Source organism: Pygocentrus nattereri, chromosome 14 (assembly GCF_015220715.1).
Source record: "Pygocentrus nattereri isolate fPygNat1 chromosome 14, fPygNat1.pri, whole genome shotgun sequence".
NCBI classification, from domain to species: Eukaryota; Metazoa; Chordata; class Actinopteri; order Characiformes; family Serrasalmidae; genus Pygocentrus; species Pygocentrus nattereri.
Window position 1 is genome coordinate 38,161,214 of NC_051224.1, and position 10,815 is coordinate 38,172,028.

The 10,815-nt window shown below is 40.4% G+C and overlaps 1 protein-coding gene across 4 annotated transcripts in view; it reads right to left on the reverse strand.

Moving 5' to 3' along the window:
• The window catches only part of grap2a (GRB2 related adaptor protein 2a), a 43,147-nt gene extending 34,686 nt beyond the window's left edge, over positions 1-8,461 (reverse strand). Inside the window, exon 1 of one of the 4 annotated variants that reach the window (XM_017713290.2) lies at positions 8,312-8,461. The gene's annotated coding sequence lies outside the window, so the exon portion shown is untranslated. Of the gene's footprint in view, positions 1-2,499; positions 2,617-8,307 lie in introns of those variants that run through there. The other 3 variants (XM_017713291.2, XM_017713288.2, XM_017713292.2) reach the window with 3 other exon arrangements.
• Between the last annotated feature and the right edge of the window lie 2,354 nt (positions 8,462-10,815).

The window sequence follows — 10,815 nt, forward strand, 5'->3', positions numbered from 1 at the left end:
ACCACTCAGCGCTGTGGGTCTGAAAGGACGAGAAGCGGATCAAGTAGAACCTCACTGAGAAAAGGAGACGGACACATCAGACAGAGAAGCTGAACGATGGACTGACCACCCCAGAGTCCAGACCTCAACACCACTGAATGGATTTGATTAGTTCAGAAAATCAACCAGCTTCTCAGACTGAGCTTTGGAGGTGTGTGGAAAAATGATCCCTACTGAAAAGAACGGAAGCTGTAATAAAGGCAAAAAGTATTGATATTGTATGTCTTTGCTTTTCTATTAAATGTATGCTTATGCTTTCTTTCCTGACTCGTAAAAAAATGAATAACTTGTCCTGAACAGCCGTTTAGACTGACTTTTGTACGGTACTGTACTTGATATTTTTATTTTAGCGCTGATTCCTATCGGCAGGCCGGTTGGTGAACATTTGGGGGTTTCGAGCGATATCCTTCTGTGGGGTCCAACACCCCACAAACCTCAAGGCATGCATAGAACAAGAATAATTCATTCTGATATAGTAATATAAGCTTTTTAGACTCACTATATTATCCCCTTAGAGTCCCAGGCTTGTTACTTACTAAGGCTTATTATTCAGTCACTACAAGAACTCCAATGCAAACCAGCTGAGCTACTCTTAGGTTATAGAAGTGTGTAATAAACTTTGGGTCTGCTGGTGGAACCTGGCCATGTAAGGGCTTAAATAAGCTTTCAAAGCATATCGCCGCTCTCTGAACAAAACCTTGCATCTCCATTTTTGCCGTTTAATATAATTTGAAACCATCTGTAGTTCTTTACATTACGTGGAAATTTCATGACGAATGCACCAAACGAAACGGCCCGAAATGACTCGGGAAAACGTCTGGTTCCATTGACTTACCTTAGAAGTAAAGTAGGTTTTTTTCTTTCTCCTCTGAAGTTGTCAGGTTTTGCTCAGACAGCAGTGATAAACGCAAATGCCCCTGAGGTGGTTTGTGGGCCCTAAATAACTGTTTATATTGCACATAAGGAAACTTACTAAATGCCACTGCTTAACTTACACTTGGTAAGTTTAGTAGTGGCATTTAGTAGATCAGACTACGCTGTTCTACATGCTCCAGCACACAAACTAAGCAGTTCATAGCTTTAAATACTGATCCTGCCACCCATTCAGGGTAAACTACCTACATACAGACGAGTTGGCAAACTACCACGATCAAATCAACTGATTCACTCTTAATAATAAAGATACAGCCAAGAAAGTGTAATAACCCGCACGGAAATCTGATATATGGCCTTATGTATATATTATAGGTTTGGTTTGGGCATATGTTTCACTTTCATTATATATATGCACATATATGTTATCATATATTGACATATGCAACAGAAATGAATAATATAGAAATCATACATGTCTGATGGGTGAACACATACATAATTAACATATGGATCATTCATCTTGCATAATATAGCTCTGTCGTCGGAAGAAAACCTTGTATCCCTGAAACGGTAACTTTACAAGAGGAGGAAAAAACCGACTTCACTTTTAATGTAAGTCAATGGAACCAGACATTTTTCCAAGCCATTTCGGGCCGTTTCTTTTGGTCCAATCATGATGAAATTTACACACCATGTAAAGAGCAACAGGCACTTTCAAATGCAGGCAAAAACTGAAAAAGGGCTCCACATATTGAATTCTAGAAATGTTTAAAGGAAAATATTTCCAGGTATTTTATGTTTCCAGCATGGCTTACATTCAGCTATGCAGCTGTTACACTCTCACTTTGTTCGGACGTATGTGGAAGAAACGAAGACGATGCATAAAAGCGTATATACTTCTCACAGCATATCGCTGCTGTCGGAAGAAAACCTCGCATCTCCATTTTTGGCATTTTTCAGTTTTTGACCTAATTTGAAAGCGTCTGTTACTCTTTACATTGTTTGTACATTTTATGATGAATGGCCTAAAAGAAGCGACCCAAAAGGACACGGGAAAAATTCTGGTTCCATTGACTTACATTGAAAGTGAAGCATGTTTTTTCCTTCTCCTGTAAAGTTCCCATTTTTCTTCCGAAAGCAACGATATATGAGCAACATATGCCACCCCTATACGAATAACGTTTGTCTTATGTAATATTAAATGTATGTGTTACACATAAATGTTTGAATGTGATGATTATATGGACATATATGCGTATATGTCACAAATATATACTAATATATGTCACAGGTGAAATCCATATTTCCATATTGCCATAAATCAGATGTCGAAGAAAGTGAAAGTGGGTAAAATAAATGTAAACAGAGAGTAAAGCTAGAGGCTGAGTGTTCAACGCTTCTCTGCTGTTAGGCAGCTGAGATGCTCTTTACATGCAGCACAATCAGGTTTCAGCTGACAGTGAAACTCGCTGTGAAGTTTATCTGAGCTGCCCGCTGACCTAAGCGTGAGGCTCGGCCGAGTTCAGGGCGAGCAGGTCAGCTGTTCTATCCCAGTTACACCCTCCACGCCGAGGCTGGTCTCACCTGAGCTCTACGAGATGAAGGAATAAAGAGTCGTCACCCTCGATCGGAGCTTCATCACCCTGCGGCGCTGAGATCGGGGCCAGAAACACGGCAGCGCCTCCGCAGCGAGCAGTAAAACGCCGCCCACCCAGTTTCTCTCTTCCTCCCCACACCCGTTTTCCGGCAGGCCCCGCCCCCATGCGCGGCTTATTGGCTAGCAGTTCAAACAGTTTGAAGTGGGAAGGGACGCGGTCTAGAAGGTCACTTCATTTGGGTCAGCAGGAAAATCTCATTCTTAAGAATGACCTAGTAGCCGAGACCAAGGCTGCCGGAAAACGGGTGGGAAAAAAGCGAACGCCAGTTCAAAGCACAGGTTTTTTTTAAAGTGAGACCAGGGCTGTCTAGCCAGGGTCGTGTCGCAATATTTTAGGGTCTCAAGTGGCCTACGTGTTAATATGATCCTGTATGCAAAACTGAACTATGTTCAATGATGATAAATGCAAAATAAATAATAAATAAATAAATGTATTATTTAAATAATAAATACAAAAATGTAACCAGTTGTAAAAAATAAAAAAAAAAAGAGAAAGAAAGAAATACAAATAAAATATTTACGTTTAGGTGGCGTGGGCACCATCAAAATATATCCCTGCTGAAAAAGAACCATTAGATACTTTCCCTTTCTAAAGGGAACTGGCTTAAAGGCTTCCAATAGACACCACTAGTTCCCTGTAAACACCTTTAGATCTCATTACAAAACCAATAAGCGCATTTAGAAGCAGTCACCGGTCACCTGTTAAACCATTAGGACCCACGTAATGGATTTTTTTCAATGGATATGTGTGGGCATCATTGCGGCTTTCAGTCATCGCACAAACAAACAAAAAACTAAAAAAAAAAAAAAAACAATAAATGAAACTTTCTCACTGGGTTCTATGGGCTCAAGTGGCCTAAGCAACATCTTGTACCCCTTATAGCAAGACATGGAGCTGTGTGAAACCCAGGCCTGGTTCTTTAGGGGGCAATACCCCACCAACCAATCATCATGCCCATCTAAACCTGCTACTTTTTATAGAGGTGAGCCACAGAAAGCAACTGAAGTGAAACTCGAGGCGTCTGCGTGAGCTGGTACTGTAAAAGGCTACATCGGTTTACAGAGGAGGGTTCTCATGCATCGCGTTCTACTAGTTACACGCGGCGTTTAATGAGAGTTGTGTTGAAGATAAATGAACATTCTTTAATGAGTCAATCTTCGGTGATGTGCTGTAAATGTGGCTCTTCTGTTGCTTCTGTCCTGAATGTGAGGCTCTTCTGAGCGGATCACTGGATCATTACATGAATGGATTTATAGAGATAAATATATATCACAGTCATTCATTTATATGGATCATATGTGGATCACTCTACCGAACTAGTTCAATGTCAGAGTGCAAAACACATTTCAGACTTTTAACTGACTTGGACTTCAAACTAAAATCCATTTGCTTTACCTCAGTTATGTTCATTTTGTCAAAATAAATGACTGAATTGTGTTTTCTCGTTAAAAAAATAACAACACTACTGAAACTTTAACAAATGTATCAGCAGTGGCTGTTTCAACAGATACTATTTCAGTAGTGGCTGTTTCAGTAGTGACTATTTCAGCAGATACTATTTCAGTAGTGGCTGTTTCAGTAGTGGCTGTTTCAGCAGTTGCTGTTTCAGTAGTGGCTGTTTCAGTAGTGACTGTTTCATCAGTGACTGTTTCAGCAGATACTATTTCAGTAGTGGCTGTTTCAGTAGTGGCTGTTTCATCAGTGATTGTTTCAGCAGTGACTGTTTTAGCAGATACTATTTCAGTAGTGGCTGTTTCAGCAGTGACTGTTTCAGCAGTGACTATTTCAGTAGTGGCTGTTTCAGCAGTTGCTGTTTCAGTAGTGGCTGTTTCAGCAGTGACTGTTTCAGCAGTGACTATTTCAGCAGATACTATTTCAGCAGTGACTGTTTCAGTAGTGGCTGTTTCAGCAGTGACTGTTTCAGCAGTGACTATTTCAGCAGATACTATTTCAGCAGTGACTGTTTCAGTAGTGGCTGTTTCAGCAGTGACTGTTTCAGCAGTGATTATTTCAGCAGTGACTATTTCAGTAGTGGCTGTTTCAGCAGTGGCTGTTTCAGCAGTGGCTGTTTCAGTAGTGACTGTTTCATCAGTGACTGTTTCAGTAGTGGCTGTTTCATCAGTGACTGTTTCAGTAGTGGCTGTTTCAGTAGTGACTGTTTCATCAGTGACTGTTTCAGTAGTGGCTGTTTCAGTAGTGACTGTTTCAGTAGTGACTGTTTCAGTAGTGGCTTTTTCATCAGTGACTGTTTCAGTAGTGGCTGTTTCAGTAGTGACTGTTTCATCAGTGACTGTTTCAGTAGTGGCTGTTTCAGTAGTGACTGTTTCATCAGTGACTGTTTCAGCAGTGACTGTTTCATCAGTGACTGTTTCAGTAGTGGCTGTTTCACCAGTGACTGTTTCATCAGTGACTGTTTCAGCAGTGACTGTTTCATCAGTGATTGTTTCATCAGTGACTGTTTCATCAGTGACTGTTTCAGTAGTGGCTGTTTCAGTAGTGGCTGTTTCAGCAGTGACTGTTTCATCAGTGATTGTTTCAGTAGTGGCTGTTTCAGTAGTGACTGTTTCAGCAGTGGCTGTTTCAGCAGTGACTGTTTCATCAGTGATTGTTTCAGTAGTGGCTGTTTCATCAGTGATTGTTTCAGTAGTGGCTGTTTCAGCAGTGATTGTTTCATCAGTGACTGTTTCAGCAGTGGCTGTTTCATCAGTGACTATTTCAGCAGTGGCTGTTTCAAACTGATTGCCATGTGGCCACGAGGGACAGGGATGCAGCCTCACTTCTTGTTTTAAAATGCAGGGCGTGGCTGAAACAAGGTCCACCCATGGACTAAAATTGTGTTTCAGTAGTGACATGAAAACGTGGGACAGCACTTTTTGAATGAAAAGAAACCAAAACGATTTTGGAAAAAAAAAAAAGAAAATTTGAAATTTCATAGTTAGGGTTTTGTTAAAGTACCCTATAATTTATTTATTAATTACTGTGGGACCCGCAGTTTGAAGTAATTCAGTAGAATGGTCTATACATTCTGGTTCAGGGCCTGGTCTACCCACCATAACAGCAGTCTAATTATTATGTTGGGGGGTCACGGGGTGGAATAAATCATTCTCATTTTGTTATGAATATGAATTTATAACTAATTATGACTCTCTTCACTCAGTGAGGCAGAAAGAAGTGTTTGGCAATAAGCAGGCCCATTTCCATTTCACAGCCAGGGCTATTTATGCAAGGGCCGTGAATGAGGAACCCGATGAAATGTGTCTTTTAGCTCCGGTTTCTTCTCTTCAAGGCATCCGATTGTGGGTTGTTCTTGTTTAAACTGCTATATATCTTCAATGAAGTTGCATAAAACTTCATTCCATCATGTCATACAGTAAAGCTGCAGTGCATGCAGAGCCGCCGAGTTGCATAAATAGTGCAGAAAGCTGCTGGAGTCGCTGGAGTGTGTGTGTGTGTGGGGGGGGGGGGCTTGTAGCTCTTAGAGACAGCGTTCAGCAGATGCAAGGCATGCGACCGGAAATCACAAAAGAGCGGCGCTTGACTCACTGGAAGTGTGTGGTTTCTGTCTCTTTCTCACTCTCCCTCACTCTCTCTCTCTCTCTCTCTCTCTAACGCAAATATCTCTCACTCTTTCTCATACACACCCAATTAAAATAGCTTTCTGCACTGAGTATTCTTGCACGGCTGAAGTTCATCAGTTCATGCTTCACAGGCTTATCATGAGTGCAGAAACATAAATAAATGATCATGAGAGTCAGAATTTCCTTGCTGTCTTCTCTCACAACTATACAATAACCAATATACACCACATGGCAGCCGTGTGGGCTCATCAAAAGCACCTGATACACCTACAGGCCACCAACCAGACCTGCAACCTCACTGCTTCACTATTAGACCGGACACTTTATCGGAAACCCCCCACCATAGCCCATCTACTGACGCAGTTTGTCTTAGCCATCCTCCAGTCCCTCATCGATGGGTAGCTTCTGAGCACAGAGCAGCTCAGTGTCACTGCTATGCCATAAATGGACCACCACCCCAAATACTACCTGGACAATGTTGGTCCAATGGTGGCTGATATATTGTGCAGCAATAGATGGGCTACAACCTACACTGGGCACCTACATTACTGTGCGCCCTTTATTAATCTCATTTCCAGTCAAAGTGTCCATTAGTCACAAGTTATTCATCTTTTAGAAGACATCTCTGAGGAGATTAGATATTCGATAATCCACTTGCATGAAGAAATGAAAAAGAAGTTTCCAAAACTGGAAACTGGAAGCTACCGAGAAAATGGGCCTCCTAACAACCACCTGGAAGATCTGGTAGACACCATAACTGCTCCCATCAGATAAACAGCACTTAAAAGTTTCATCTTTGAGAGAGAGGAGAAAATCAAGCTGCACCCAACTCCATTAAATGTTTTTGGATTACTTGGATGGTGAGAAGCATTAAATGCTAAACCCCATGTCAAACAAAGTCAGGCCCTTGGCACAATGCTGCTCAGCCTGCAAACTGATTTTACTTTTATATTAAAATTAGCCTGTTTCACCATGAGCTGCACTACAGTTTCCAGCATGTACTGCAACGTAATGTGTGCTCCCACCCCCTCGTCCACAACCATCCATGGGACACCACCATAAAAAGAATACCAGCTGTCCAGTTCAAGCGAAAAGGAGGGGGGGGGGTCTATTGGTTTATATTAAATTCATTTTTATTTCAAATTATTTTTGAATTGTTTAAGTATTCAGTGTCTGTTTTTTTGCTGTTGTGGTTTTGGCAGTATTTTGAATAAACATTGGTCAGTCGGCATGAATTAAACACAGACTTGTTGAGATTTTTTAATATGGCCCTTTGACACCCCTGAACTTCTAAGACTGAACTGGAGGTGTGAAAAATATTCCTGCAGGTTTCTTTGAAGCTACAATAAAAAAAAAAAGAACGGACACATTAAACACAAAAAATGAGTGTATATCTAAAATATATTATATACATTTCTATTTTTTTTCATATACTTATGCAAACAGGAATTCCACTGACATTTCAGAGTTCAGCGATGACATCATTAAGACGAAAACAAAGTCATTCAGAAATGAGAAACTTACCGAGTCAGAATTGTTCACAGCAGTGGTGATAGGAACCAGACGTCCGCTTCTAAAAGCTCCCTCACACAAAGTTATTAAGAACTATGAGATTGTTATGAATCCACTGCCGGATGTCTGAGACACTGTATAATGAAAGTTTTGAGAAGATTTTGGTTTATTGTTTAAAATCCACTCGTGTAGGTTCTTCTGGTGGTTCTGGATAATAAATAAAATGTTTATATCTGTGTTGTAGTCATGGCGACCGCTGGTTCCCACCACCACCACTGTAAAGATACCTGAACCATTTCACACCAAACCGCTCTGAATCTCTCTGTTTACACCTCAACGCCTTTATGAAGTATGTCAAAATGTAAAAATGCAGTTTTGCCTGGAAATTAAACATTAAATAAATTAACTTTTCATCATACAAATGAATAAAGAAAGTTCTTCCAGCTGATCTGATATCAAGTGCAGAATCCCAAATATTGGTCAATTTAATCAATATTATTAGAACATGTCCATGTAGTTCATGCATATTTTGATATTGAGCATATGTATCATGTTTTTTTCTGTTCAAATGGGTCTAATTTCACATTGAATTAGCATAAATAATGAAAAAAGGGCTGTCACTTTCCAGCCTAGTGATACAGTACCTACCCTTGCGTTTGGCGTCTGCAGAGAAATCCAAGCCTTGTTTTTTTGCGAGCCCTCTCTCCAGCAGTGTCCCTCCTTGTATGTCAGCGCCCGTTGAGCTTAGCTTCCTGCCAGGGCGCGATTCGCGACCTCAGAGTCGAAATGCAGAAGTGAGAGGCAGAACAAACAGCCCATTCAACTTATCTCCTCACCCAACCTCGGCCTCCAGTAGCCACTCACACCACAAAGTCAAATTCAACCAGAGCCATTTTCATAAGCGCTCGGGGGGTCGGCATGAGTTTGATGTTATGCAGTCGGATGTTGTCTTAAGGTGGGGAGGTTTTAATGCATTAACATACGTAATTGCTGTCGTTGTAGGCTGAACCAGAAAGAAAATGAGCATGAAGCGAAGACTTTGTGCATTATAATGGAGCTCAAATGGTGAGAAAGCGAAAAGATGAGTGTTCTTATGACAGTAACAATATTATATATGAACCAGTCATATGACAGTCATGTCAATTAACTTCACTTTAAAGCAGAGGTGGGAACAAGTCACTACGGTGCGAGTAACAAGTCTCAAGTCTTCACACTCAAGTCCCGAGTCAAGGCAGTCGAGTCCTGAGGCAGTAAAGGCGAGTCTCAAGTCAAGCCCCAAGTCAGTAGTCCTAATCTTCAAGTCCTAAACAAGTCAGCCTGCATTATTCAGCCAATTTAAGGCCATAATACTGAAACATGGTAATAGTACTACAGCCTTTTAATGACAGCATGTTGGTAGTGTGTGGCTGCATGTCGCTGCCATCAGAACAAATCCTTGTATCTCCATTTTTGTTGTTTTTCAGTTTTTGACAGAATTTGAAAATATCTGCGCTCCTTTATATTGTATGCAAATTTCACAATGAATGGACCAAAAGAAACGGCACAAAATCACCTGGAAAGACGTCTGGTTCCACTGACTTACATTAAAAGTAGAGTAGGTTTTTTCCTTCTCTTGTAAAGTTACCGTTTTGGAGATGCAAGGTTTTCTTCCGTCAACAGCATATAAATCTAGCTCACCACCAAAACTAGTTCAGCCAACTAAAAACAACCACACTGAACTCAATTTAGAACACAACAGAAACCAAAACGACGGAGCAAAATGATGGCGAATGCACGAGGCCGAAAGTCGATTCGCGCAGCTTCCTATTCGAATTCTCAGTTCCACCTTAAATGATGCAGCAGTTATAAAATACAAGTCAGGAGGTTCAAGGCCAAGTCACTGGTGCTGGAGTCAAATTTCGAGTCGAGTCTCAAGCTATCAAATTTGTGACTCGAGTCTGACTCGAGTCCGAGTCATATGATTTGAGCCCGCATCTCTGCTTTAAAGCACTTTGTGTTTTCAGGTGTAGTTTATGTATATATACTAGAATTTTCAGCATGGTAATATAAACTGTGGCACAATTTCAAACCCCAAAATTATGACGTGGCACTGGCACAAACATACGGTCGTGTGCAAAAGTTTGTGGTGGTCAAATGCACTGACCGTTTTAATGCATTTTAATTACTTTTTATTTCCTGAATTTAACTGAGCGAAAGTTAAGGCATATTAAATATCTTATGTTTTAGTTATTTATTTCCAGCGAGTGAAACTGGGCAAATTGTGCACTAAATCCAGCTCTAAATGACGTATTTACATGTGTGGACTGTAGACTTATTTTTACTTAGAGAATCAACAAACCATAGTGCTTGACTAGGAGTGGTCAAACAACTGTGTACAGTGCTGTGAAAATGTTTCTGCCCCTTCTTCATTTCTTTTATTTTTGCATATTTGTCACACTTGAATGTTTCAGATCATCAAACTACTTTTCATATTTGACAGAAATAACCCAAGTAAACATAGAATTCTGTTTTTTAGCATAATCTCATGTATAGAAGGAAAAATGGTCAGCCCTAATCGGCCCCATGTGAAAAAGTAAGTGTGTGTGTGTGTGTGTGTGTGTGTGTGTGTGTGTGTGTGTGTGTGTGTGTATGAAACATTGTATCTCCAAAATGGTAACTTTACAGGAGAATGAAAAAACATACTCTACTTGTAATGGAAGTCAATGGAACCAGACGTTTTTCAGAGTAATTTTAGGCCATTTCTTTTGGCTCATTCATCATGAAGTTTTCACACAATGTAGGCCTTTTCAAACTCTGTCTGTAAAACTGTAAAAAAAAAAAAAAAAAAAATATATATATATATATATATATATATGTATATATAAAACCAGTTTAGCCATAGCTGCATGTATAAATTCATTCTAACATAGTACAAATCCTCTGCATGTTGCATACAATGTGTAAGAAGTTGTAAAAATAATAACATTGAAGCTGCAGATAATTCCGTAATAAATGAGAAAGCTGTATAACCGGGGGCGCAGCCAAGGGGCCCCTCTGTCCAGCCTAGTTATGCAAAGTGAGGCAGTCAGCCATCATCAGTAAAGCAGTCACCAGAGGAACGTTGTCCTTCCTGCTCTGTGTGAACAGCTAAGATTGTGAGTAGCTGCCAATCA